This window comes from Acinonyx jubatus, chromosome D2 (assembly GCF_027475565.1).
Source record: "Acinonyx jubatus isolate Ajub_Pintada_27869175 chromosome D2, VMU_Ajub_asm_v1.0, whole genome shotgun sequence".
Taxonomy (NCBI): Eukaryota; Metazoa; Chordata; class Mammalia; order Carnivora; family Felidae; genus Acinonyx; species Acinonyx jubatus.
The window spans coordinates 55,680,034-55,705,259 of record NC_069393.1 but is presented as its reverse complement, the minus strand read 5'-3'; the positions used below and the strand labels follow the sequence as shown (position 1 = coordinate 55,705,259).

Sequence of the window (25,226 nt, the reverse complement as noted above, 5' to 3'; positions counted from 1 at the left end):
CATCTGGAGGTTGGTCTGTTATTTCTAGACTTATTAGAAATTAGTTCCTCTACTGACCTATCTGGATTTCATCCCTAACATCCTACAGTTGACAACAGAGTTGAAATTGACAACGCTTTGAGGGCTGTACCTCAAACATGACATGCATTAACCTTGATCTTTCTTTCCCTTTAGGATTTACAGACTAAAGCTAATAAACCACACAGTAAATTTTCAAAGTAGAAGCAACCAGACTTAATCTGTGCTGAGTGTTATATATGTTATCTCATTTTTTAAATTATTTATTTATTTTAAGAGAGCAAGAGAGAAGAGCAGGGGAAGGGCAGAGAGAGAGGGAAAGACAAAGAATCCCAAGCAGGCTCCACACTGTCAATGCAAAGCCCGATGTGGGGCTCGATCTGAGCCGAAATCAAGAGTCAGACGCTTAACCAACTGAGCCACCCAGGTGCCTCTATATTATCTCATTTGATCCCAACTACAAACTAAGAGGTAGCTAGGTATCTTAATTTTGCAGATGAGAAATCTGAAACTTAAATTACTTAAAATCACACAGCTTCCAAGCGTTGGTTAGGATTGCAAAGTCCCTGAACTAGTGTACTAGACTAGAATATAGGCCTCCTAAAAAATGGGGTAAAACAGACAGCAGAGAAAAGCTTGAAAAAAACAAAAAAAGTGCAATAGCAATAGGAGAACAATTGTAAAGGAGGTGGAATCCCTATGTTAGAGATATAGTTACAAATCTGTGTTTCTCTCCCCCTCCTTGAAGCTATGCTAGCAAGCGTGAAGGCCAAATGTGGCTGGTGAGAAACTGAGAAACTAAAGCAAGTTACACTTCAAAGTAGGCAAAGAAAACATTAGATAATTAACAAATAAGAGCTTCTCTTATATGCAGATTGAAAGCTTACTAATTAAAGATTCAAGAAAAAATACTGTAATTAACTTAGAATATAATCTCTTCAGAGCAATGTTCCTTTAAAAATCAGGAAGCCTGTAGAGAGCACTACAGAAGGCTTTTCCAAGAAGTACGATGTACTGAACAAACATGGCTCAGGTACTAAAACTGCAATTCTAATCTATTTTTCTTATGATACAAAAAGAAAGATAAATGTTAAAGACTGGTAAAAGCTAACAATAGGTAATGGCATTTTCTTGGAGTCAAATATTTTTTAAGTGCAGATACTGTACTGATACAGATACTATGTTGGGACAGTACAGATTATAAAGACTACAATAATATAACATGGTTTGAACCACATGAATAGTGTAGCCTCCCCTTTAAGTTGTCCCCATCTAATTGGGAAGATAAAATATTTTTTTTCAAATTATCATTTTAGGGGCACCTGGGTGACTCAGTCAGTTAAGCATCTGACTCTTGGTTTCAGCTCGGGCCATGCATGATCTCACAGTGGTGAGACTGAGCCCCCATCAGACTCTGTGCTGGGCATGGAGCCTGCCTAAGATTCTCTCTCTCCCTCTTCCTTTTCCCCTTCCCTGCTCACACACGAGCACACACTCTCAAAAAAAAAAAAAATGTTTTAAAATAATATTTGATAGCTAAGTAAAGAGAAAAGCAGTAAATGATAAAAACCCAGAGAGATATCAGTAAGGGCCTAGAATGGTTGAAGATGTAATAAAATAGGTGGAACTGGAGTTAGGCCTTTATAAGCTGGTATAGAGAAAGAGAATTGAAGGGAGACACTGCAAGAAGATTGAACAATATGAAGACGCAGTAAGTCAGAAAGTGATATTTTGGAGACACTTACAGAAACTAGTCTAGCTAGAGCCAAAGGCTGAACCATAGTGAACCATAACTTGCCCCACATTAAAGTCTATTCCACAACCCAGAAATATTCAGAAACCCATGTACTGATGTCTGATGAAGACTGCCATGGCTGGCCAAGTGGTTCTAAACAACACTCGTTGATGGTATGCGTACGTAAGATCTAATATATAAATAAATAACAGGATATATATTCGTCTGAGATAAAGGCCCAGTCATTTGGGGATCTCGATATGGTAACTGGCCTTCCTACCATTACAATAATTCCTGGAAAAGATAAGCCCCATCCCTATCACCCTGACTTTTATAGTCTCATTTCCTGGTAGGAAGTGATATTTCTAGTCTCTTCAAAATGTTTAAATCTATCCAATCCACACTCTCATCAACAGAACATGCAGCCTTACAGTTTTTTTTTTTAATTTTTTTTAACGTTTGTTTATTATTGAGAGACAGAGAGACACAGAGCGTGAGCAGGGGAGGGGTAGAGAGAGAGGGAGACACACAATCCGAAGCAGGTTCCAGGCTCTGAGCTGCCAGCACAGAGCCCGACGCGGGGCTCGAACTCACAGGCTGTGAGATCATGACCTGAGCCAAAGTCAGTCACCCAACTGAGCCACCCAGACGCCCCATAGCCTTACAGTTTTGATGACAGAATGAAACACTGACACCTTGAAAGGAAAAGTGAAATACACAATTTTCTACTCCACCAAACCCCTCCGCCTCACACACAACCTCTGGCTGTTCACTTCACAATCGTTTCAGTAGTACCAACAAGAATAGCTTCCATTCCAACTGCCCACAGAACCAGAGTTGCCCTGCTCTTCTCTCATTTCTTCCCCTCCCACCTCCTCTGTAACTTACACACAACCACCTCACTCTGCTGGCCGTCTTCCCCAACTGCTGCCCAACGATTCACAGGCCCTCACAGATTGTCAGCACTGCGTTCAGGGACTTGAGAAGTACTCTTGTGGGACAGCGCAGTGTGTTAGTACACCATTTTCCCGGACACAATGTCACTCTTTATAGCCAGTTGCAAATTAGTTTCTTCTTAAAAAAAATAATACTCCTAATAAGACAGGTACAAGGAGATTTTAAATAACCAAGATTAAAACTCATTTTGGTTTGCTCTAAGATTGGGGCCATTTCAGACTCATGCACAATGAAATCTCATGCCTCTACTCATAGCAGCCATATACCCCCTCTAGGAATATCAGAAGTACGCTTTCTGATGCTAACAAAAGCAAAGACACCACCAAAAAAGATATCATAGGAGAATCTTCTTTCCCCTTTTTTCTGTAGCTATAGTCCTCATCCTTAGATTCCATTTGAGAATACTTTAAGCTCTGAACGTCAATATTTACTTCTCATTATTTTTGTGTAAAACCATATAAAAGAAAATTCTTCAAGTCACCAGTATCATTTCATTATAGTTTCCAATTTTTTGCCACAGGCTTCAGCAGCACCCAAGTACAATTATCTTCTAACATTTGCTATGACTGACCCTCTTATTGCCACTAAAGACTTCACCCTACGTATCAGCTACCCAGTTAACACTGGCAAAACATTAGAAACAAGCTGGAACAGACTGAAAAGACCGTAATATGAAATAATTAAAATGAGTAATTTGAGTAATATGAGTAATATGAAGTAATATGAAATAATTAAATAAATAAATATAGAAATAATTAATACAGAGTAATATGAAATAATTAAAATCAGTTTCACTAGCTATCTCATTATTTTTCATTTCTAATTTCTTTCATAGCATTATTCACTCTGCTTCTTTATGCTTTACTGAAGATATAATCTTCCTGAGTCAGTTCTTCACACCTCTATAATAACATAGCTTCTTCACTGCTCCATATATGAACGAGAGGGAAGTTCTAGAGCTTGAAAGGATGTCAATTCTCTGTTCCTACAGTGGAAGAGACTAAACAAAGCAAAACCAGTATCCCAGCTTTGAGAACTAATTCTAATATTTAACCAGCCCCTGTACTCTCTACAGCAAACACCAAAATTAAGAACAGTGAATAGAAGAAAATCTTTAAGAGACCCTCAGTCCTTCAGGAAACTGCCACTCTCAAACTTGTTTTAAATGAGTTACAATTAAAATGACACTAAAAGAAACAAAATATAAGCAAATAAATATTTAGAGTAAATAAACGATAGTTCTATAAAATACGCACAAGTATAGTCAACTGACTTACCAAATAAATGACATTTATTTTTTGAATAATAAAACTCTAGAACATGCAGACAGATTTTATCTGAAGGCAAATGGTACAAAAGTTTCCTTCTGATAAACAGCAGTCTCACCTGGAAAATAATAAAAGTTATTTTTATAAAAATATGTAATTACTACTTTGACACTAGTCTATGCTCTTAACTTTCATTATCTCATTTCGCAAATGCTAAGAGTTTAACACATTTACCTACCATAGAATGTGCAATGAAAATAAACACAAACAGATGAAAATACTTTTTAGTAGCTCATCAACCAAACAGAATAAGAAAATGTCATCTTTTCTCATTCTCAGTCCTGTGAGAACTAGTCTGAGGGGGCAGAAATGCCTATCAATTGCCTTCAAAAAAAAGAGAAAGTGGGGCACCTGGGTGGCTTAGTCGGTTAAGTGTCCAACTGCAGCTCAGGTCATGACCTCACGGTCCATGAGCTCAAGCCCCACATCGGGCTCTGTGCTGACAGCTCAGAGCCTGGAGCCTGCTTCAGATTCTGTGTCTCCCTCTCTCTCTGCCCCTCTCCTGCTCAGGCTATGTCTCTCTCTCAAAAATGAATAAATGTTAAAAAAAAAAAAATTTTTTTTTAAAGAAAAAAACCAAAATAATACAAATGATGAAAACCACAAAAAGATGCTCAACTTCTAGTCATAACTACAGTTCTACCTTACAGGATGGCATATGGTGGATGCTCAATAAGAATATGCCAGATGGTTGGATGGATGGATAAAAAATAAACCTCATCAGCTAGCAAAGAAAAAATAAATCATATCAGTTACCAAAGAAATGCAAAATAAATATATAAATACACAGTACTTTTGTTTGCCCATCAAACTGACAGACTTAAAGAGCAATAAGGTCCTATTTTGGTAAATGTAGACAGGAGAATTCACACATTGTTGATGGAGGTATACCTTTTAATAACGTATAAAGCATTTTAACAATATTTCAGAATCTTTTACATATCAAAGAGGCTTAGGACCAGGCAATTCTTCAAATACTTTATCATAAGGTAATAACTGACCTCTACCATAAAACTTCTCCCAAAACTATTTATAATAGTGAAAAATTATAAACAACTTTAACGTCCACCTATATGGGTAAGGTTAAATAAATTATGGTATATCTAAGCTATACAAAAATAGTCATTAGAAAGAATAATGTAGCTCTATAAAAACCGATACAAAGATCTACAAATATATTGAGTTTTTTAAAAATGGAAAATTTAACAAGTGTACGAAACCAATATAAAAACTTTGCAACATTCCTGAGTAGATGTGAACAAATGGAAAGCTTGTTTCCTTGTTCTCAGATAAAAAAAAAAAACTCAACATTACTCAACATCATAAAGACGTCAGTTCTCCCTCAAGTAATTTATGAATTTAACGTAATCCCAATAAAAATCCCATTTTGAACATACTTTCTTCTAGAGATAGACAGCTGACACTAAAGTTCAACAGAAAAATAAAGATGTAACATGACACATTAAAAATGTTAAAAGCTATCCCTTGATATACTACAAAGCCTCTATAATTAAAACAGCGTGATAATGGTACAGGAATAGACAGATCAGTGCAAAAGAGTAGAAAGTCCAGAAATAAACTCAATGGAAACTTAATGTATGCTAAACATGACATCTCAAAACACTGGGGCAAAACTGTACTTTTTAAAGAAAAAATATACTGGGATGACTAGTTAGCATTTGGAAGATTATTAAATTTGTATAATATTCACTAAAAAAAAAAACTCTAAACGAAGCAGGGATCCAAATGTAACAACTAAAACGTGTAAATTCTTCTCTACCTTGGGGAAAGAGAAAGGTATTCCAATTACAACCCAAAATTCAGATGCAACAAAAGACTGAAACATTGAACTAGATAAATGCCTAAAAACAGACACACACATGCACGCACACACACACACACACACATAACCAAAAAACAACTGACAAACTGGGAGAAAATACCTGTAACATATAGAACTTAAAATAGCTAGCATCCCTAAAAAAAAAGAACTCAGAAAAATTGAGGGAGAAAAAAATCTAATAGAGAAATAAATAAAAAGATACAAAACAATTAACAAACACAAAAAAGATATTTAAATGACCTTTATACATATGAACAGATGTTCAACCTCACTACTAACAAAAGAAATAAACATTAAAACTATATGGAGATACCACTTCTTACCTTTAAGGTTAGCAAAAATTAAGAAGTATAACAACACTCTGATGGTTATGGGAAAACAAACACTCTCACATACTGCTGGTGAGAATTCAAATTTATACAACCCCCACAGAAGGGGATACAGCAATATTTAAGAAATTTACACGTGCTTCTAAACTTTTGACCCAAACCTACCATTTTAGGAATTCACCCAAAGATAGATTTCCAACATACAAAAATATATATGACCAGGTTAGCCACTGTAGCACTGTTTGTAAATGCAAAATATTGGAAACATCATAAAAGAATGGTTAACATCCTCACAACACAGTAGTGATACACAACTGTCAGAGGGAGGAAAAGACAGACGGAGAGAGGGTGAGTCTATAAATTGATATGGAATGGGTTCCAAAATATGTTGTGTTAAATGAAAAAACCAAGCACAAAAGTTTTCTATAGTATATATCTTCTGTGTAAAAAAGAAGAAATCAGAAAATATACATGTATCTCATCATTCCCGGAGGGAAAACACACAGTAAGGATAATTCAGAAAATGATGAAACTGGTTATCTACAGAGTGGGGTAGAAACCGGTGGAAAGGAGGGAAAAAAAAAGGGGGAACACTGCTCTGAGTATACATTTTTTTGTACAATTCTTACTTTTGGAACCATGTTAACGTTTCACATATTCCAAAATAAGGAAGATCAGTTAGGATGGGGAGAAAAACTCAGAATGAAAATAAACTCAGAACTGTATTTCAGGGGCGCCTGGCTGGCTCAGTCGGGTAAGCGTCTGACTTCGGCTCAGGTCATGATCTCACGTTTCGTGAGTTCAAGCCCCACATTGGGCTCTGTGCTAACAGCTCAGAGCCTGGAGCCTGCTTCAGATTCTGTGTCTCCCTTGCTCTCTGCCCCTCCCCCACTCATGCTCTGTCTCTGTCTCTCAAAAATAAATAAAGATTAAAAAATTAAAAAAAAAACTGAACTGTATTTCAAATGACTAACATAACCATGTGAGGATGGGAAGAATGCTAGGAAGAGAAAACAAATCCAAGTAACTTTTAAACATGGTTTTTAGATCAGCACTGTCCAACAGAAACATGATGAGAATCACATATGTAATTTAGTATTTCTGATAGCCACATTTCAATAAAATAGGTGGAATTAACTTTATTAATATATCTTATCCAATATATCTAAAATATTTCAGTATATAATCAACATAAAAATATTACTAAAATACTAATAAGATCTTTTACCTTCCTTAGTTTATACTAAATTTACAAAATCCAGTGTATACTTTACACTTACAAAACAATTCATGTGTAGTGGCTACCTTATTGGACACTGGAGATTTAGAGTATATACCTTTAGGCTAAAGAAAAACCTATCAACAAATACTGAACTCTGCTCAGGTGTCTTTTAAATAGTGGTATGAGTTAGCAATTCTTAAGTTTATTCTAAGATTGAGCCAATAAGTAAAAATATGAATAACAGGGCTAGATTTTTCCCTGTTGGAAGAGGGAGTTCTAAATACAGAATAAAGGAAGGACAGAATATAAACCCTGTAGTACTGGGTTGGAATCAGAGGTTATCAGTATAAACTCACTGCTTTCAGTAGACAGATGAAGATGTACTGAGTGTGTGTGGACGGACACACACTTACACCACAACACAACTGCTTCCACGTGCCTGCTGAGAGGGCCTAGAGCAATGAGGGCATCTAGGGTCCAGATCACGGCTTTTAAAACTATTCTCTACCAAAAGCAACCAGAGCTCCTTAAAGAAATAACTCATTCCAGGGCTCAGGCTGGGAAAGTGCAAGATGAGCCTACATTTTGTTGCAGTAAAAAGTGAGGCAGTGCTCAAAGAATGAGTAGGGTAAGCCAAAGGGAGATAGGAATCGGCTTGAAGGGACAGCAAGGCCAAAAGGGGAACAGCATCAAAATAAATAATTATGAAATAAAGTATTATTATAAATAAGTGTAGAAGAAATGGTAGATTTACATATTCTGTATGTTGAATTTCTAAATCTACTATTTTGGAACCATCATGAAAATGATTCAGGCAGAAATCACCAATCAATATTAAAATTGGTGAGTAAAAGTTCAAGAAGTGGGGTGCCTGGGTGGCTCAGTCGGTTGAGCGTCCGACTTTGGCTCAGGTCATGATCTCGCAGTCCGTGAGTTCGAGCCCCGTATCAGGCTCTGGGCCAACAGCTCAGAACCTGGAGCCTGCTTCTGATTCTGTGTCTCCCTCTCTCTCTGCCCCTCCCCCACTCATGCTCTCACTCACTCTCAAAAATAAATAAATGTTAAAAAAAAAATTTAAAAAAAAGTTCAAGAAGTAACATCTATAAAGTCTCAAAGTGTTTTCTCAAAGGTATTTGAAAATTAGAAACAAAATGTGAATACTTAACCCCACTGAACTATATACCTAAAAATGGCTAACCTGGTAAATTTTATATTATGTATATTTTACCAACAAAACTACAAAAGGAAAAATAGTAACTACATGGGAAAACCTGGCAGACAGTACCATTTAAAACACTTAAAAAAAAAATCTTTTTTTTTAAAGGTATAAATCAGCAAGGATGGATTTTTAATGAAGTGATCTAAGATCACATTACCAGTAATTCAACATCCTACACCACCTGACATGATGTCCTGAGAAGCATAACATTATTTCTACAGTACTCCTGCCAAAAATGGATAGTCTGAATCCAATCATGAGAAAACATCAGATAAACCCAAGTTAGGGACATTCTACAAAATAACTGGCCTGCACTCTTCAAAAATGTCAATGTCATGAAAAAAAAATACAGACTGAGGAAATGCTCCAGATTAAAGGAAACTAAAGAGATACGACAACTGAATGCACTCCATGATCCAGAATTTTCTTTTGCCATGAAAGCACATTATTGGGACAAGGGCTGAAATTTGAACAAGCCTGCAGATTACACAATAATATTAAATCAATGTTAATTTCCTGATCTTCACAACTATACTTTGGTTACATAAAAGAATAACTTTATTTTTAGAAAATGCACTCTCAAGTATTTAGGTATACAGGGAAATAGGTCAGCACCTTACTGTCAAACAGTTCAAGAAATATTTAGATAGTATGTATATGGAAACACAGAAAGAGAGAGAGAGAGAGGGAGGGAGGGAGAAGGAGGATAAATAAGAGGAGGGGAGGAAAAGTAGGAAAAAAAGAGGAGAAAGGGAGGAAGGGAGAGGAAGAGAAAAAGGAAAAGTAGTAAAGTGTTAATGTTTGAGGTATCTGAGTAAATTTTTTGTAGATTCTTGTAAGTTTTCTGCAGTCTGAAATAATGTCAACATAAATTAAACGCCCCTCAAAAAAGAAAAAGATGTTAGCACAGTACCTGGCACATAATCTGCAGTCAAATGAATAGCAGCTGTTAGATGTTAGTATGGACTCTAGATTCTACACAAAAAATTCTCTTGACGTAACAGATATACACATTTATGGTGGGAAAAAATGGGGAGAGAAGCAAAATAATACATATAATATGTTCCATTTAAACATCCTCACACAAATACACGTAAATGCACGGGAAAGACTAGAAAATATATACTAAATGGTTAATAGTGGTTAGCACTGGGTTGAGGAATCAAAGTGATTCTTATTTTCTTCCTCATACTTACCAGTGTTTGCTAGCTTTCTTACAATGAAGATGAATCATTTTTATGTTTTTTTCTAAAAATTACTTACAGAAATTAAAAGGATAGCCTGCAATCAAGGAAGGCATCGCATCCTTCATTTTCTATAACAATACCGTCTTTGCAGACCCATATTTAATTATTGTTTTTGAGCACCATATTGTTACTTGCCTTCATTTATTAAAATTATAATGATCATGTAGTATCCCTCTGATAGGGAAAAACTATGCTATAAGATGGCTGGACAGGACTGATAGGGGAATTCCAGTCCCCGCCCGAAGACTCCCCTTCCGAGTTCTTCCTCCTACCCCACTTGCAGCGTGCACCAAATTATTACTAATGTGGAAGTAACAGACTATAAATTGTCCCCCATTCTTGCGCTCGGGTCTCAGACCTCTGGAGAATGATCTCCTCTGAGCCTGCCTGTGTGAAACAAACCTCTTGCCTTCCAAGATCTCTGAGCGCCGCTTGGTTCTTCCATTGGGTGATCCAGACCAGGTTCTCTAACATTTGGTTCCCTGACGGGGAAACCCAACTGCACTGGCCCATTGTTGTCACCGGTTGGGGAAAATGAAGAGGCGGTGAGTAATCTCAATGGAGAAGGCGCGCCCTGCCTGATATTCGGCACTCTCCTGCTTGGTCACCTCAGGCCAGCCCCGCTCCGCTGTTCCCACCAGACTCGAGGAGACTTGGTAGGTGAGGATCTGGACCCAACGTCAGACACCTGTAAGGCCTGGGGCCCCTGACCCAGTCAGACCCACCCATCAGGTTGGAAGGGGAGCCTGATCACCTCCCAGAGACCTTTCAGAGGTTTCACAGGTAGGGATTCCCAGGGAGGGAATGTATTAACCTCTGGTCTGAGTGTGTGAGTGAATGTGCAGCCCAATCTGGTCCTTCAGTTAGGACTTAATCTGTGGCTCCACGGGCAGGCACCCTTAAGGTCCCCAAAAGCCCACGGAGTCTGAGTGGGTCCGTCAGATTCCGTAGTGAACACCATACAGTCTATGGCGGCATCAGAATAGTTTCCGAGTGTAAGTCACAAAGCTGAGACCACTACGGCTAAGTGTCACCTAAGTTCCTTTGGGACACGGACAGACGGGCATCTGACTGGTCTCCTCATTTCAGGGGGCACCCCTATCCCTCTGTCTTTGTGACTCCGTCTCATGGGAACATTATGAGGTCAGGACAGAGCACACCCACAGTTCTTGAGACTATGATCAAGAACTTCAAGAAGGAGCTTTTGGGAGACAATGGAATTAAGACGACCCCCGGCAAGTTAAGGCCCCTATGTGAGTTGGAACAGCCCACTTTTGGTGTAGGATGGCCCTCACAGGGAACCTTAGATGTCCCAACAGTCTGCTGTGTCTGGCGTGTTGTCACCAGAGACCCAGGTCACCCAGATCAGTTCCCATATATCGACTCCTAGTTAGAGACTGCCCAAACCCTTCCCCCTTGGGTGTGATTTACCTGCAACGAACAGGGACAGGCTAGGGTACAGAAGTCCCCACTTCCACAAATTCTCGCCAGTGATCTGGCAGAAGAACCAGTCTTGCCCCTGCCATATGCTCCCCTGAGACCATCAGCACCTAACCCCCTGGTTCCCGATACTCTGCCACCTTTGGTCTCCCACCACCTCCAGACTCGGCAGATCCTCTCTCCCCCAGAACCAGCGGCCAGATTGTGCCCTTGGCCAGGCGCAGGCGCTCTCCAGATGCCAGTACGAGAGACGCGGGAACCTGAGAGACACGATGAAAACAAAACCCTCCAGCCTGGCAGCTCCATGATGCATTACCAGCCTTTCCCACTACTGATCTCCTCAATTGGAACCTTAACACACCATCATATTCCAAAAAACCACAAACCTAATGGAGTCCCTCTTTCAGACCCACTGACCAACTTGGTAAGATTGCCAACAGCTGCTCCACACTTTAACACTGAAGAGAGACAGAGAATTATGAGAGGAGCTCAGCAATACCTTGAAGAACATACACCAGGCAGGGTTGTCGATCCTGGCACCTGAGCTAGGACAGCCACATCTGAAGAACGCCCTACATGGGACTTCACTACAGAAGAAGGACAAGTCCACAACCGCAGGTACCAAGAGACTCCCCTCTGGGGTATCTGAGCAGGGGCTAAGAAGACCATGAATATGACCAAGATACCGTCAATCACCCAGCAGCAAGGGGAATCCCCAGGGATTATTATGAGAGGCTATGCAAGGCTTACCGCATTTACACCCCGTTGGATCCCGAGGCACAAGAAAGCCAACAGATGGTAAACACCTCTTTTTGTGGCCCAAGCTGCCCCAGATATCAGAAGGAAGCTCCAAAACCTCGAGGGCTTCACTGGAATGAACATCACCCAGTTGATCGAGGTTGCTAACAAGGTCTACATGAACAGGAAGGTCACTGCTGAGAGAGAAGCCGAAAAAAAGATGAGAAAAAAGGTCAGCCTCCTTGCTGCTGCTCTGAAGGAAAAGGACAACAAAAGGACAAGGAAGGTCCAGCTGCCAAAAGGGGGGAAGCCCAGAGCCTCCTCAGCAAGGGATCAATGTGTCTACCGCAAGGAGAAAGGACATTGGAAAATAAGGAGGTAGACACAGCTCCCTCCCTTACTATGGCCATGACATATGGCCCTTACTATGGCCCTATGGTGTCTGACAACTCCAGCCCTCCACCCAGATACACTAAAAAAGAAAATAAATGGGTTGAGGTCAAAGGGGCCACCCAGACCAAGAAAGGATGGTGGAAACTGCCAGATGGACGCATCTTCGTCCCAGCAACAATGGGAGGGCATCTAGTCAGCAAATACCATCAACTCACCCATCTAGGAAAAACTGCATTAGAGGCCCTCCTCAAAAAACAATATTACATCAGTCTGCTGCCCGTGTTGTGTCAGACAATAAGCAAACAATGTGTGACTTGTGCCAAGAATAATGCCTGATCCATGCCACGACTCCCACCAGGAGTCCAAATAGGAGCTACCCCCTTTGAGGACCTTGAAATAGACTTCACAGATGTCCAACTAAGCCGAGGACTTAGATACCTCCTAGTGATAGTCTGTACATACTCTGGATGGGTCAAAGCCTTCCCAACCAGGACGGAATGGAGCCAGGAAGTAGCTAGAGTCCTCCTGAAAGAAACTGTCCCCCGGTTTGGCTTACCAGCCACAATCCACAGCGATAACAGCCCTGCGTTCATGGTGGACATTATACAAACTTTAACCAACTACCTCAACATCACCTGGACTGCTACTGGCCTCAAAGCTCAGGGAAAGTAGAGCGGATGAATCGCACCCTCAATGGAACCTTAGCCAAGTTCTGTCAGGAAACAGACCTCTCATGGCCGGACCTATTGCCCCTGGACCTCCTGCGTGTCCGTTGCACACCAGAAACTCAAGGTTTCTCCCCTTTTGAATTAATATATGGAAGGCCCTTCCATGTCTAAAGAGCCTCCCAGGGGACCTACACCAAATAGGGGATAAGGGAATAAGAGAACAACTTCAAGCTTTAGAGGCTACCCTAAATGAGTTACAACGATATACCACAGATAGGGCCCCAATCTCTTTAGGATCCCCTGTACACCCCTTCTCACCAGGGGACTTGGTCTGGGTCAAAGACTGGAAAAAAGACCCTCTCAAACCACAGTGGACCGGGCCTCATACCATTACTGTGACCTCCCTACTGCCCTCAAGGTCACGGACATCACTCCATGGGACCACCACTCCAGAGTCAAGAGGGCCAAACCTGAGGAGCCCCAGACTTGGAAGACTGACCCAAGTCTGACAAAACCGCTCAAAGTGACCTTCTGGAGAGTCCTACATTCTTAGGATCTTCAGCCCTACTCAAACCACACCCAGGAAGCTGGCTGGTCTACAAACGGCAGAAGCTTGCGGAATCACCAGTCCAATAAAATAAATAGACCGTCCTTACTCCTTGCCATCAGATTGGCAGAGGTTGCCCCAGAAAGCTGGGAAAACATCGAGAGGTTCCTGTTCGCACTCACCTTCCTCTTACTGACTGCCTCTAATCTGGACCCCATTCATAAACCTTCAGTCTTAAGGCCCAGTATAAATGAGCAGTGTTACCACCCTAGGGACAAGAATAGCCACGGGGATAGGGACTGGCCACGGGGATAGGAGGCACAGGCTCTTCTGTGGAACGATATCATAAACTGTCCCGAGAACTCAATGAAGACATGGAACGAGTGGCTGACTCCCTAGTGTCCTTGCAGGGCCAAATAAGTTCCCTGGCAGGAGTTGCCCTCCAGAACAGATGGGCACTTGACCTCCTCACTGCCAAGAAAGGGGGCACCTGCATCTTCCTCGGAGAAGAATGCTGTTACTTTATAAACCAGTCAGGAATAGTCACAACCAAAGTCAGGGAATTACGGGAAAGGACCACCCCGTAATAAATGAAGATGATGCCCTCTAACACAGCCTAGATAGTAAAGTGTTTTTTGTTGTTTTTTTTTTAAGATATAAAACAACAAGGGTGGAAAAAGGAGAAAAAAGTAACAAAACTTTGGAAGCTGGAACACATGCAAATATTTACAGCAGATCCTGGGGAGTGAAATCCCAATCCAGCAGTATAGAATGCTGAGACCCAACCCAATTTATAGCCAGAAACCTACACAAGGATCAGGAACGGACAGCACCGCCTCTGGAATTGGAAGTGAAATGGAGAAAGGGCACGGAGTGAAAGCTGTCTGAGGAGCAGTTAGATCCTTAGATCTCTTCTGCTCCCTGAAAAAAGACTTGAGGTTATCTCTGCAGAATGTAAAAAGGGATGATCTCTGGTTTAGGGGCTAACTGGAAGTGCAGAGGTCTTTAAAACAGTGATGAAGTGCACATGGTTGAAAGCTAAGATCTACCCTTCCCCACTCCCATTCCCACACACTAGCTGCAAAAAAAAAAGAAAAGAAAAGGCAAATTGTTGTAAATTAGAAGGGCGTCCAAATACCTACAAATACCTAGTACTACATAAAAACAGGCAAAGACCTACACCAAGGCACATCACTATTAAATTTCGGAATACTGGGGACAAAGCAGAGATTGAACAAGTTTCCAATGAGTAGATCCAAACAAATGAAGAGGACTCAAATTTGCTGAGGACTTCTCAATAGCAACAGAGGACAAGGAGAAATAATTATGCCTTCAAAATTCCAAAGAAAAATATTCCCAATCTAGAATTTTACACTCACACAAACTAGATTTACCAAATGTGAGGACAGAAAGAAAAGACACTCTGACATGGAAAGGCTTAAAAATTACCTCCCATATAATAAATACACTTTCTTAGAAAATCACCAGAGGACTAAGAATTTAAAGTTCTAACAAATTTAGGAAAAGACGGATTGTTCCCAGCCAGGGTAAGCTGCCAAGAGAATCAGTTTCAAATCCATTCAATTGATAAGGACAACTTAACCCAAAAGGCACTCTTTTAGGCCAAACAATCAGGGACAGATTCACTCCAATAAACACTCCCGCCTGAGGGCCAACAAATGAACTACAATGTCACCCTAGTAACCATGCATCCACAGATGACGTTAACCTACTTCCACCTCTTAAAATCTTCCAATCCCTGAACTCCACACTCCCAAAAACCACTATGTATGATTAACACTCTGCTTTGTTCAAGATTTGCCTGATCAGATATCCTAGATAGTGGGATCATCACCCTGACACCAAATGAAGAAATAAATCCCAACAAAGAAAGGCATGGATATGGAAAACAGGATATTCAATACAAAAAAGAAGTGAAGGAATATTGGTGAATGGGATTCCAGGATGCTAACTGCACCAGAAGTAGAAGGCAACCAATCCAGACTGAAGCTCTAGGACAGAGCCAGGCATGTTGAAGGCTGTCGTCCCCATGTTCTCTGCCACAGTAGCATCTTTCAAATCCAACACAACTACCAGAGGATGTGCTCTACCTAAGCAAGAGGGTAAATGAGGAATAAGGAAGGTTAAGAGTTACAATACTGGGAATCTAAATTGAAAAGGAAAGAAAAGTCTAAGAATAACAAAGGGAAATCTTCCCCAGAAATGAGCTGTGAAGCAGGCCCAGATAGTAGGTGTAGACAGGAGGACAATGAAGGTCTCTAGAAGAGAAGTTGCCAAAAAAGGAAGAAAATTAGAACACATTACTGTGACTGACCTTATGGAAAACTGCACTGAGAGGCTACTATTTCAAGACACTATCAGCAAATAAAATTTGCACAGGCACAGTAACGTAAACATAAGATTAACTATTTCATTTAACCAGATATTGTAATATAACTAAATTGGGAAGGTAGAGAAGGAATAGCAGTGGTGATGGTGGTTGAAAAACAGTACAGAGGCATGTGGGTGTCTCAGTCACTTAAACAGAGACTTTAGCTTAGGTCATGATCTCATGGTTCATGAGTTCGAGCCCCACATTGGGCTCTGTGCTGACAGCTCAGAGCCTGGAGCCTGCTTCGGATTCTGTGTCTCCCTCTTTCTCTGCCCCTCCCCACTCACACTCTGCCCCTCTCTCTCTCTCTCTCTCTCAAAAATAAACATTAAAATATTTTTTTAAAAAAGAACAGTAAAACTTTCTCTATCTTAATAGAAACTTAACATATAATGAAAAAATTGGTGAATCAAAAGACAGCACTACACATATATTATTTGGAAATATGGATACATAAATGCCAGAAGAAGAGCTGAAAGTGGTTACCTTTAGGGAAGAAACTAGAAAGCATGGGGATTCACTATGTTTTGTTATAAATTCAGTTTTTACTATTTGACTTTTAAAGCTTGTCTATTTTAAACTATATGTCTGTTGATAGAATACAAAAAACAGCAACTGACGAATTTCTTATCTTAAATGTATTGTTCATCATTTAAAAAAATATATAAATAAAATATTTTCAATTGAAAGGAGTAAAAAAAAAAAAAAATCCTAAGGAAAAAGGTCTCCCTTTTTGTTGGGAGACCTTCACATTTTTTCCTAGTACTGAAAGAACACAAACATACAAAATACAGAAGCTTTAAAAATAAAAAAAATTTAAGGCAAATAATTACCACTTGAGTGGACAAAATTCAGTAATTGTAATACCAGGAAGATTGTAGGTCTGATCTTACTTACAAATTCATTAATGATCAGGAGAGTGCAAATAACACATTTAATTAAATTTGTTCATTTATCTATTTGGGGAAGTACGATTAACAGCAGTGAGAGAGAGAGTAGTAACATAAAAGGACAGAGACGAATTAAAACATTGCCCAAAACAACCAAATTGGAGAGTGAATGGAAAGCTAAGTAAAATTAGGGGCTAAAGACAACAAAAGAGAGGTATCAGAGGCTTATTTGCCATCATTTTACGGCACACTGTGGCAACGTGGAGTAATTTCAGCCAATGCCAATGTTGAGGAGATACATAAAACACACACATTATGTATACGTATGTTTGTACACACACAAGCATACATATACGTACATACACATAATTTTTTCCTTATGAGAGACTGATAATCCTAATTAAACAAGGATCTGTGGGGCACCCGGGTGGCTCAGTCAGTTAAGTGTCCAACCCTTGATTTTGGCTCAGGCTGTGTTCTCACAGTGGTGAGATCAAGTTCCGCAGTGAACCTGGAGCTTGCTTTTGATTCTCTCTCTCTCTCTCTCTCTCTCTCTCTCCCCCCTGCCCCCATCCCCATCCCCCACTCTGGCATGAGTGCATGCTCTCTCTCAAAATAAATAAACTTAAAAAAAAACAAACAAGGATTTGTAAAGGATTATACCCTAAAAACAAAGTACTGTTAACGCAATCTGACAAGAGTGGTTTTATATTCATAATTTTTATAAGTACAGAAACTCTATCAAGGATTACCAATAATGACAAACTGTCCTAAAGACAATTAATTCTGTTGTCTACCTTGTATTCTTCATCTAGTCACACTTGGATTATCCTGATTGTTCCTGTTCTTTATTCCCAGGCACTGACCACTCAGAATAGTCTACATTTACCCATCTCTCCAGCAGAAAGGTGTCGCTATGTGACTAATTTTCACCAATAGAATATGAGCAAAAGTGGTACGTGTAACTTTCATAAGTATCCTTAAAGGGAAGGAGATGTGTTCTTTTCTTCCTCCTTTCTGATGGATGGAATGTGAATGAAACAGCTGGAGCTCCAGTAACTATCTTAGACTATAAAGTGACTTCAGAAAAGAACAGAATCCATGCAGAGAAGTGCAACAACATGACACCATGACAGACAGACCATACCAGCCCTAGACTACTTTGGGAATTCCTGACGTTGAGCGAAATACACTTCTATGATGTTTAAATCTCTGCTATTTGGTTGCAACCAAATCTAATCCTAATTAGTATAACCGCTATGCTAAGGCACACTCTTTGCTTTGTTTCTCTAAACATTCTCCTGCCGCTCCTTTATTGGGAGTATTCCTCAATACTCTATTGCTGGTCTTTTCCACTCTTCTCCCACTGGGTTCTAGGCCAACATTCTAAAATAACATCTCGATGTGTCAGATCTTTGAGCTCTAGTTTTATCTCCAGCTGCCTATCATTCCACTCGTATGTGACATAATTAAACAGGAATACAAGTGATTTTTAAAACGCACACATTAAATAAAGTAGTGGTGGTAGCAACAGCAGTAGCTATTGTGAGGGTAATAAGTAGCTAATATTTACTGAGCTCTTAATATTTATTAGGCACAGTTCTAAGTCTAAGAGCTAATCCTCACAACAATCCTATGAAGCAGGAAGTATTGGGCCATATCCATTTTAAAAATGAGGAAACTGAGACCCAGACATGTTAAGTAACTTGCTCAAAACATACAACTAGTGTATCAAAGAGATCATTCAAACCTAGGCTGTCTAGAACCCACCCTCCTAACCAATGTACACTAGTACTTTATTCTAAGGATGCTATCACAGCTTAAGACTTTTTAAGTTGTCTTCAGCAACCACATGACAGTCATTTAAATATCCACCATGATAATAAGTTTTATGCCTCTGCAGAATCATTTTTAGAAACTGTCAAATATCACTTAGAAATAAGTAATTAAGATGAGTGATCAAGCTAGAAAATACTCTCTTGAAAACAAAGGATATGATCATCAAGCAACGAGACTGGTTTTCTTGTATTGACTCTACTGTTTCTGAAAGCAGTTTCAAAAGACAAATTCCAAAGAATACTTATTTGCTAAAATAAATGTATGGCCTCAAAAACAAATACTTTAAAAGTGAGACCTTTCATTTTTACGTTCTTTAGTTTTAAAGCACCAGATTTTTTTTTTAACTAGCACTCAAATGATCTAAAACCTAAAATTTATATTAGCACTTGAACTCATTATCTTTCTCCCTAGGCCTATCTGAGCTCTTTTCCCAATGTCACTATCAATGACACTACAATATACCTGCTAGGTCAGGCTCAAAACTTTGAGATATTCTGATTCTTTCAGCTTTTCCAACCCCATATTTACTGTTCCTCCTCCACGAGAGCTATCATGTTTTCTGTTTCCACATTACCCCACTACTGCTGTATTGAAATACTCCCCAGCCACTCTCAACTAGAGGTTAGCCCACAAAGCTGCCAGGACAACCCTTCTCACTGTTTTTATCATACGACTTTCCCTGGTATTCAGGGAAATACTTGCCCTGGTATTCAGATTGGGAATGGGAAAGCCAGAATTTGAACCCATTTCCTAGGTTCCCACTCAAAGTGAATACAAATTTAAAGATCACTGCCCAGAATGTAATTCATGCTAGTTCCAGAAACTGCCAGACACTACTCATAAACATGTTACCTTTCTTTAAAAAAATCAGGATACAAAATTTATATACAATAGCAAGAGATCCCAATTTAAGTGCCTCTGTATTACATTAATAGGCATACATAGGAAGGAAATAATCTTAAATGTTAATAGTTACTTCCAGATGGTGAAAATATGGATATATTTTCCAAATCCTCTATAATGAGCACATATTGAATTTATAATAAGAAATACTTAAAAATTAAAACTATATGACATTATGAAGTCAAGGATAAATTCCTTGACATTGAACTCAAGTGTCAGAAGCAAAGAAAAGTTTCAGGCTACCCAAGGAAATAAACAAGAAGCACAGTACAAAAAAGAAACACTACAGCAGTAAGTGAAAGAAAAGCAACGTCACATTAACAACAATGGTCGCAGAAACCAAGAGCTACATGGCTCCTGGGGCTTGTTGACTCCAGTACTTAATAAATCATTGGTTCTTACACTAGAAGAGTCAAGAGGCCTAAAAGGTCACTGGAAATTCTGAATGTATTGAAAGATGGTCACATTGAGACTGCAACTGTTATTTGGGATAGTTGTAGAGAATTACACACCACATAAACAAATCAAGACTACTAATTTTCCTTCTGGGTAGTCTCCTAAAATGAAAATGTGAAATGAAAGCACAAAAGTTCTGAATAGATTCATAGGATAAAAAAACTTAGGACCACTAAATAGGCTATAAATTCATCTTTTCCTGGCACTAGTTTTTTTAATTCCAGTCCAACATCCCTTACCCAAAACACCTGGGGCCAGAGAGGCTTCACAATTCACGAACTTTTTTTATATTTTACAAAGGTTAATATGGTACATATTCCATATGTTACAAAATATTCCAACTAGGGCTTCGGGCAAAACTCTAATTAAACACATTAATACTTCTATGGGAAAAGTATAAATCACTATACTATGTAAAATAAAGACTACAAGTAGCCTGACATCAGTGCAGACTGAATTTTGCTGCCAACACAGTTTGCCACAAACTTCTTAAAGACTTCCCATTCTCGTAACAGTTTGAATTTAGGAAACATGGATAAGAAATTATGGACCTGAAACTGGTTACATCTAAGAGGTGGAATTATGCATGGATTTTATTTGTTTCTTTCCTGATATTCCACATATTCAACAGTGAACATGTACCATATTATTTACAAAACAATACTTGAAATTTAAAAAGGGATGTGAAAAAGCCCAAATACAGATACTGACCAACTTGCAAACTGGGTTAAAAAAAGAAGTAAGATCTTGTTCAGATTTCAAAAGCCAAAAAAGTAACTTAAAATAGCTCTGAGTTTAAAAGTTTTTACAAGTTTAGTATAAGTATTTAAAATAAATGAATAAAAATGCTATCAACAGTGGGGGAAATCCTTACTAAGATTCAACAGGAAATTTATGAACTGAAATTCAAAATGTGATAATTGTATTAACTCATTTGTAACTTACTATTTTTCAGTTCAACTAAGTGCTTGTGACAGACTGTCTTTCCCAAAGATGGCACCTATCTCCTGTCCCCAGCCTTTCTTACAATGTGACTTTGACACTTCTCCCGTGAGAAGTGGGTTCAGTGTAACTGCTATTTTTGACTCTGGCAAGTTTATGTCACTATGTAACTTTCACGAGTAGGTCCCAAAAGGCAATACAGTTTCCACGTGGTTCTTTTAGGATGCTCATTCTTAGGAAACAGTCACCACCTTGCTCTCAAGAAGCTCCACTGGTCTATGTGGAGAAACTGTAGGCAGGTGTTCTGTGGGACAGCCACATTAGCCCCCAGACATGAATGCTGACACCTCCAGGAGCCGGCAGGTCACCACCAGCTTTTAATTATAAGTCTTTCCACCTAAAGGTCAGGTAAGCCATCTCCTCACTACCTTGTCTGAATTCAGACAAAATCCACAGCATAATAAAATGGGTATTTTACACCGCTAAGTTTTGGAGTGGCTTGCTACACAAAAAGCTAACCAGAAAAAGCGCCCTTTCCTTGTTCAGTAGCTCCATTCATATGAAACCTATACACGTACGTGCACACATACACTCTAATATCAAGCTTTTCTCAACACTGAAGGTCTAATCTGCCAATGAGAAATTGGACAGACCTGTTTAAATAAGACAGTTTCCAATTGGGAACTCAACAATTCATGTCAAATATATTCTGAGTAACTGATACATGTAGAACACTTTGCTAGATGTTTAAAACACAAAGGTAAATAACATACAGTTATTAATCTAATCTAGAATGGGAGGAAATAAAAACAAGTATACAAATAGTTTATAGAAGTATTTAAGTGCCAAAACTGGTACATAAAGTTAATTCCACCACAGTTAATTTATAAAATCATTTGGACTCATAAAAAGCTTTTTGATTTCTTTAGGAAAGTAGAAGAGCTTTGCAGATGCCTAGAAAAAAAGACTAAAAAAACATATGAAAAATGTGGCCTTCGTTACGTGCTTATATTATGAGGCTGTTTTTTGTTGTTTTAATTCTTTATTTCCCAAGTTTTCTACAGCAACCATGTACCAGATTTATTAAGAAAAAAAATTTGGGGTGGGGGGGGCACCTGGGTGGCTCAGTCAGTTAAGCATCCGACTTGGGCTCTGGTCATAATCTCTGGGTTCGCAAGTTCCAGTCCCCAGACCAGCTCTGTGCGCAGCTCAGAGCCTAGAGGCTGCTTCGGATTCTAAGTCTCCCTCTCTCTCTCTGCCCCTCACCTGCTTTGCACTCGGTCTCTTTCTCTCTCTCTCAAAAACAAACATTAAAAAAAATTTTTTTAATTAAAAAAAACATTTAAAAAATTTTTAATTTTTTTTAATGTTTATTTTTCTGGGAGACACAGCCTGAGCAGGGGAGGAGCAGGGAGAGAGGGTGACACAGAATCTGAAGCAGGCTCCAGGCTCTGAGCTGTCAGCACAGAGCCCGACGTGGGGTTTGAACTCAGGAACCCTGAGATCATAACCTCAGCCCAAGTCAGACGCTTAACAGACTGAGCCACCCAGGTGCCTCGGAAAAAAATGTTTTTTATTTATTTTGAGAGAGAGAGAGAGAAAGAGCAGCATGAGCAGGGGAGGGACGGAGAGAGAGAATCCCAAGCAGGCTCTGTGCTGACAGCACACGGAGCCCAATGTGGAACTTGATATCACAAACCATGAGATTATGACCTGGGCCAAAATCAAGAGTTGGATGCTTTTTTTTTTTTTTTTTAATTTTTTTTTAACATTTATTTATTTTTGAGACAGGGAGAGACAGAGCATGAACGGGGGAGGGTCAGAGAGAGAGGGAGACACAGAATTTGAAACGAGCTTCAGGCTCTGAGCTGTCAGCACAGAGCCCCGACGTGGGGCTCGAACTCACGGACCGCGAGATCATGACCTGAGCCGAAGTCGGCCGCTTAACCGACTGAGCCACCCAGGTGCCCCAAGAGTTGGATGCTTAACTGACTGAGCCACCCAGGCACTCCAAAAGAAAACAATAGTTTTATTTAATTTTTTAAAAATGTGTTTTAAATACACTATGAAGAGAGTCAAGCAAGAGGTTAATAGATCTGTAACAGAAGCTATTCTGGTGTCAGCATGCCAAATATACAAAATAAATTTAGAATTTAAGGAGAATTTTCAGTAGAATAAAAACTGCATAAACATGTTACTTGTTTGCTATTAATATCTACTTTTCTTCCCTTTCCTTGCTAATTACAAATATTTAGAAGGTCTCCTCAGGTAACAGAAAACAACTACCTCAATAAGCTCTCCATCTCCTGGTCATGCCCTCCCAGATCCCTCCGGCATTCTGTCTCCCTCTCTGCATCTATCATTTCTAAGGTGGCCCTTCTCTCTACATCTCTAATTACTGTTCTAACTCTGCCTCAGACTGTCTCTCTCAGTGTTTCTGACTTCCCGTCTCTAGATGACCCTCATTCTCTGCCTATTGTGTGTGTTCTTCTTTCTGTTTCCCTCCAGTGCGTATGTCTGTGTGTGTGTGCGTGGTTAGGTGTTTGTGTTACTCTCATGGACTCTGCCTTTTGGTCAGTTTCTTCCCCATAGCTACCTACCCCATTTCCAAAACATTTCTGTTACCTTTTCCCTCTAATCTTGATAAACTAGCAGGAATGGTATTATTATCCCTATTTTATAGATGATAAGAAAACACATACTGGACTACTGATATAAATTTGAGAGTTTAGGATTTATATCCAAGTGCTTTTCTTCTTTAATACTCTTCTGGTATTCCATGGCAAAAAAAAAAAAAAAAACCAACGTGAAACAGCCCAACTGCAAGCCAGTATTAACACTACATGTATTCTTTCCTAAGAAGCAAATCTCCTATTAAGGAGTGCCACATACCTTTTGCCTCTGTTTTTGCCTCTGTACCAAGTAAAATGGTCAGGAGCTGTCAGAAATCTATACCATTATATTAACAGGTTAACAGTGTTATTTGGGAATCTCACAATACTAGACACCAGACCTGCTGTTTCCAACAGTGCTTCTCTATTTTTATCCCTAGTCTGGAAACAACCATGTTTGACATTAAAAAAAAAAAAAAAAAAAAGATATAAGAGGGACAACAAATGTTAATAAAACTGAAGAGTGAATCTGAAGAATGGAAAGCTATATAGAAAGCTAGCATGAGACAAGTGAAAAATGCACACCACAGACTGGAAGCAACTGGTCTATGTTTTATTGAGAGAGTAGAAAACCCTCTTCAAATGCAGGCTTACAGCTTGCTGAGCAACACCCTATAACTTCTCTTCTATCTAAAGCTCTGTCAACTGGAATCTTTCCGTAATTCAATAAACTCTTATGACTTACCCAGACTTCATCCATCCTGCTGGGCTCATCAACAAGGAACTCTAAATGTTTTCTCCACTAGCTAAGAGCACATTTTCTGATGGGTGGCATAGAAGTAGGGTTCTCTTTCAAGCTACCAATAGCCTAGTTCCATTTCTTTCCACTTCTATAAGTGGGAAGTCTGCAACAAATACAGTTCAACAAAGAAGAAATGTCTAAATTATAACTCAGGTTAATGATTGTCAAAGATCACCCTGCAGGTCCCCAATTTTATACAGAGTGTGAGGGCTAGTCTTATATTTATACAGGTTTATCATTAAAAATCTATACTTTTATTCTAGCACTAGTTCACTTAATTCTATTATGTCTAATGAGTCCATAAGTACTGAATCGACAATATACCAGTTTTATCATTCATTCTGGTGAGCTATTTTGTGAATGGTTAGTCTACGGAGCTAATGAGGACAGGGTCACAGATTGGAAAATCTTGGCCAATTAGCTTTGCTGTGTTTCATGGGTTGATGGTTACAGTCAACAACCTTAACCTTGGCTAACAGAAACAAAACAAAACAAAACACACTGATCATGTGAAGTATTAGAGGAATGAATTATAAATGTTTGACCAAAATCAATGATTATCATAAAAATATAATAATAAAATTTTTTAAAGTAATGCTAACATAATCTACCTTTTGCTAAGCCTGGTTAGTACGTGCCTAGTTCAAAAAATCTCTCATCTTTTCAGTCATGCAAGATTGGTTATTATTATCCCTGTTTTACAGAC

The 25,226-nt window shown here is 39.2% G+C and overlaps 1 protein-coding gene across 14 annotated transcripts in view; it reads right to left on the bottom strand.

Annotated features, from left to right (window-relative positions):
• R3HCC1L (R3H domain and coiled-coil containing 1 like) overlaps window positions 1-25,226 on the bottom strand; it is a 103,262-nt gene that overhangs the window by 74,913 nt on the left and 3,123 nt on the right. For 5 of the 14 annotated variants that reach the window (XR_008292271.1, XM_027062789.2, XM_027062785.2 and 2 more), the window contains exons 2-3: window positions 24,464-24,623; window positions 3,988-4,096 (exon numbers count right to left, since the gene is read on the bottom strand). The exons of 3 other annotated variants lie outside the window; for them this stretch is intronic. The gene's annotated coding sequence lies outside the window, so the exon portion shown is untranslated. Of the gene's footprint in view, window positions 1-3,987; window positions 4,097-4,686; window positions 4,763-24,463; window positions 24,624-25,226 lie in introns of all 14 variants that reach the window. 6 more of the 14 variants (XM_015062983.3, XM_053207522.1, XM_015062981.3 and 3 more) reach the window with 3 other exon arrangements.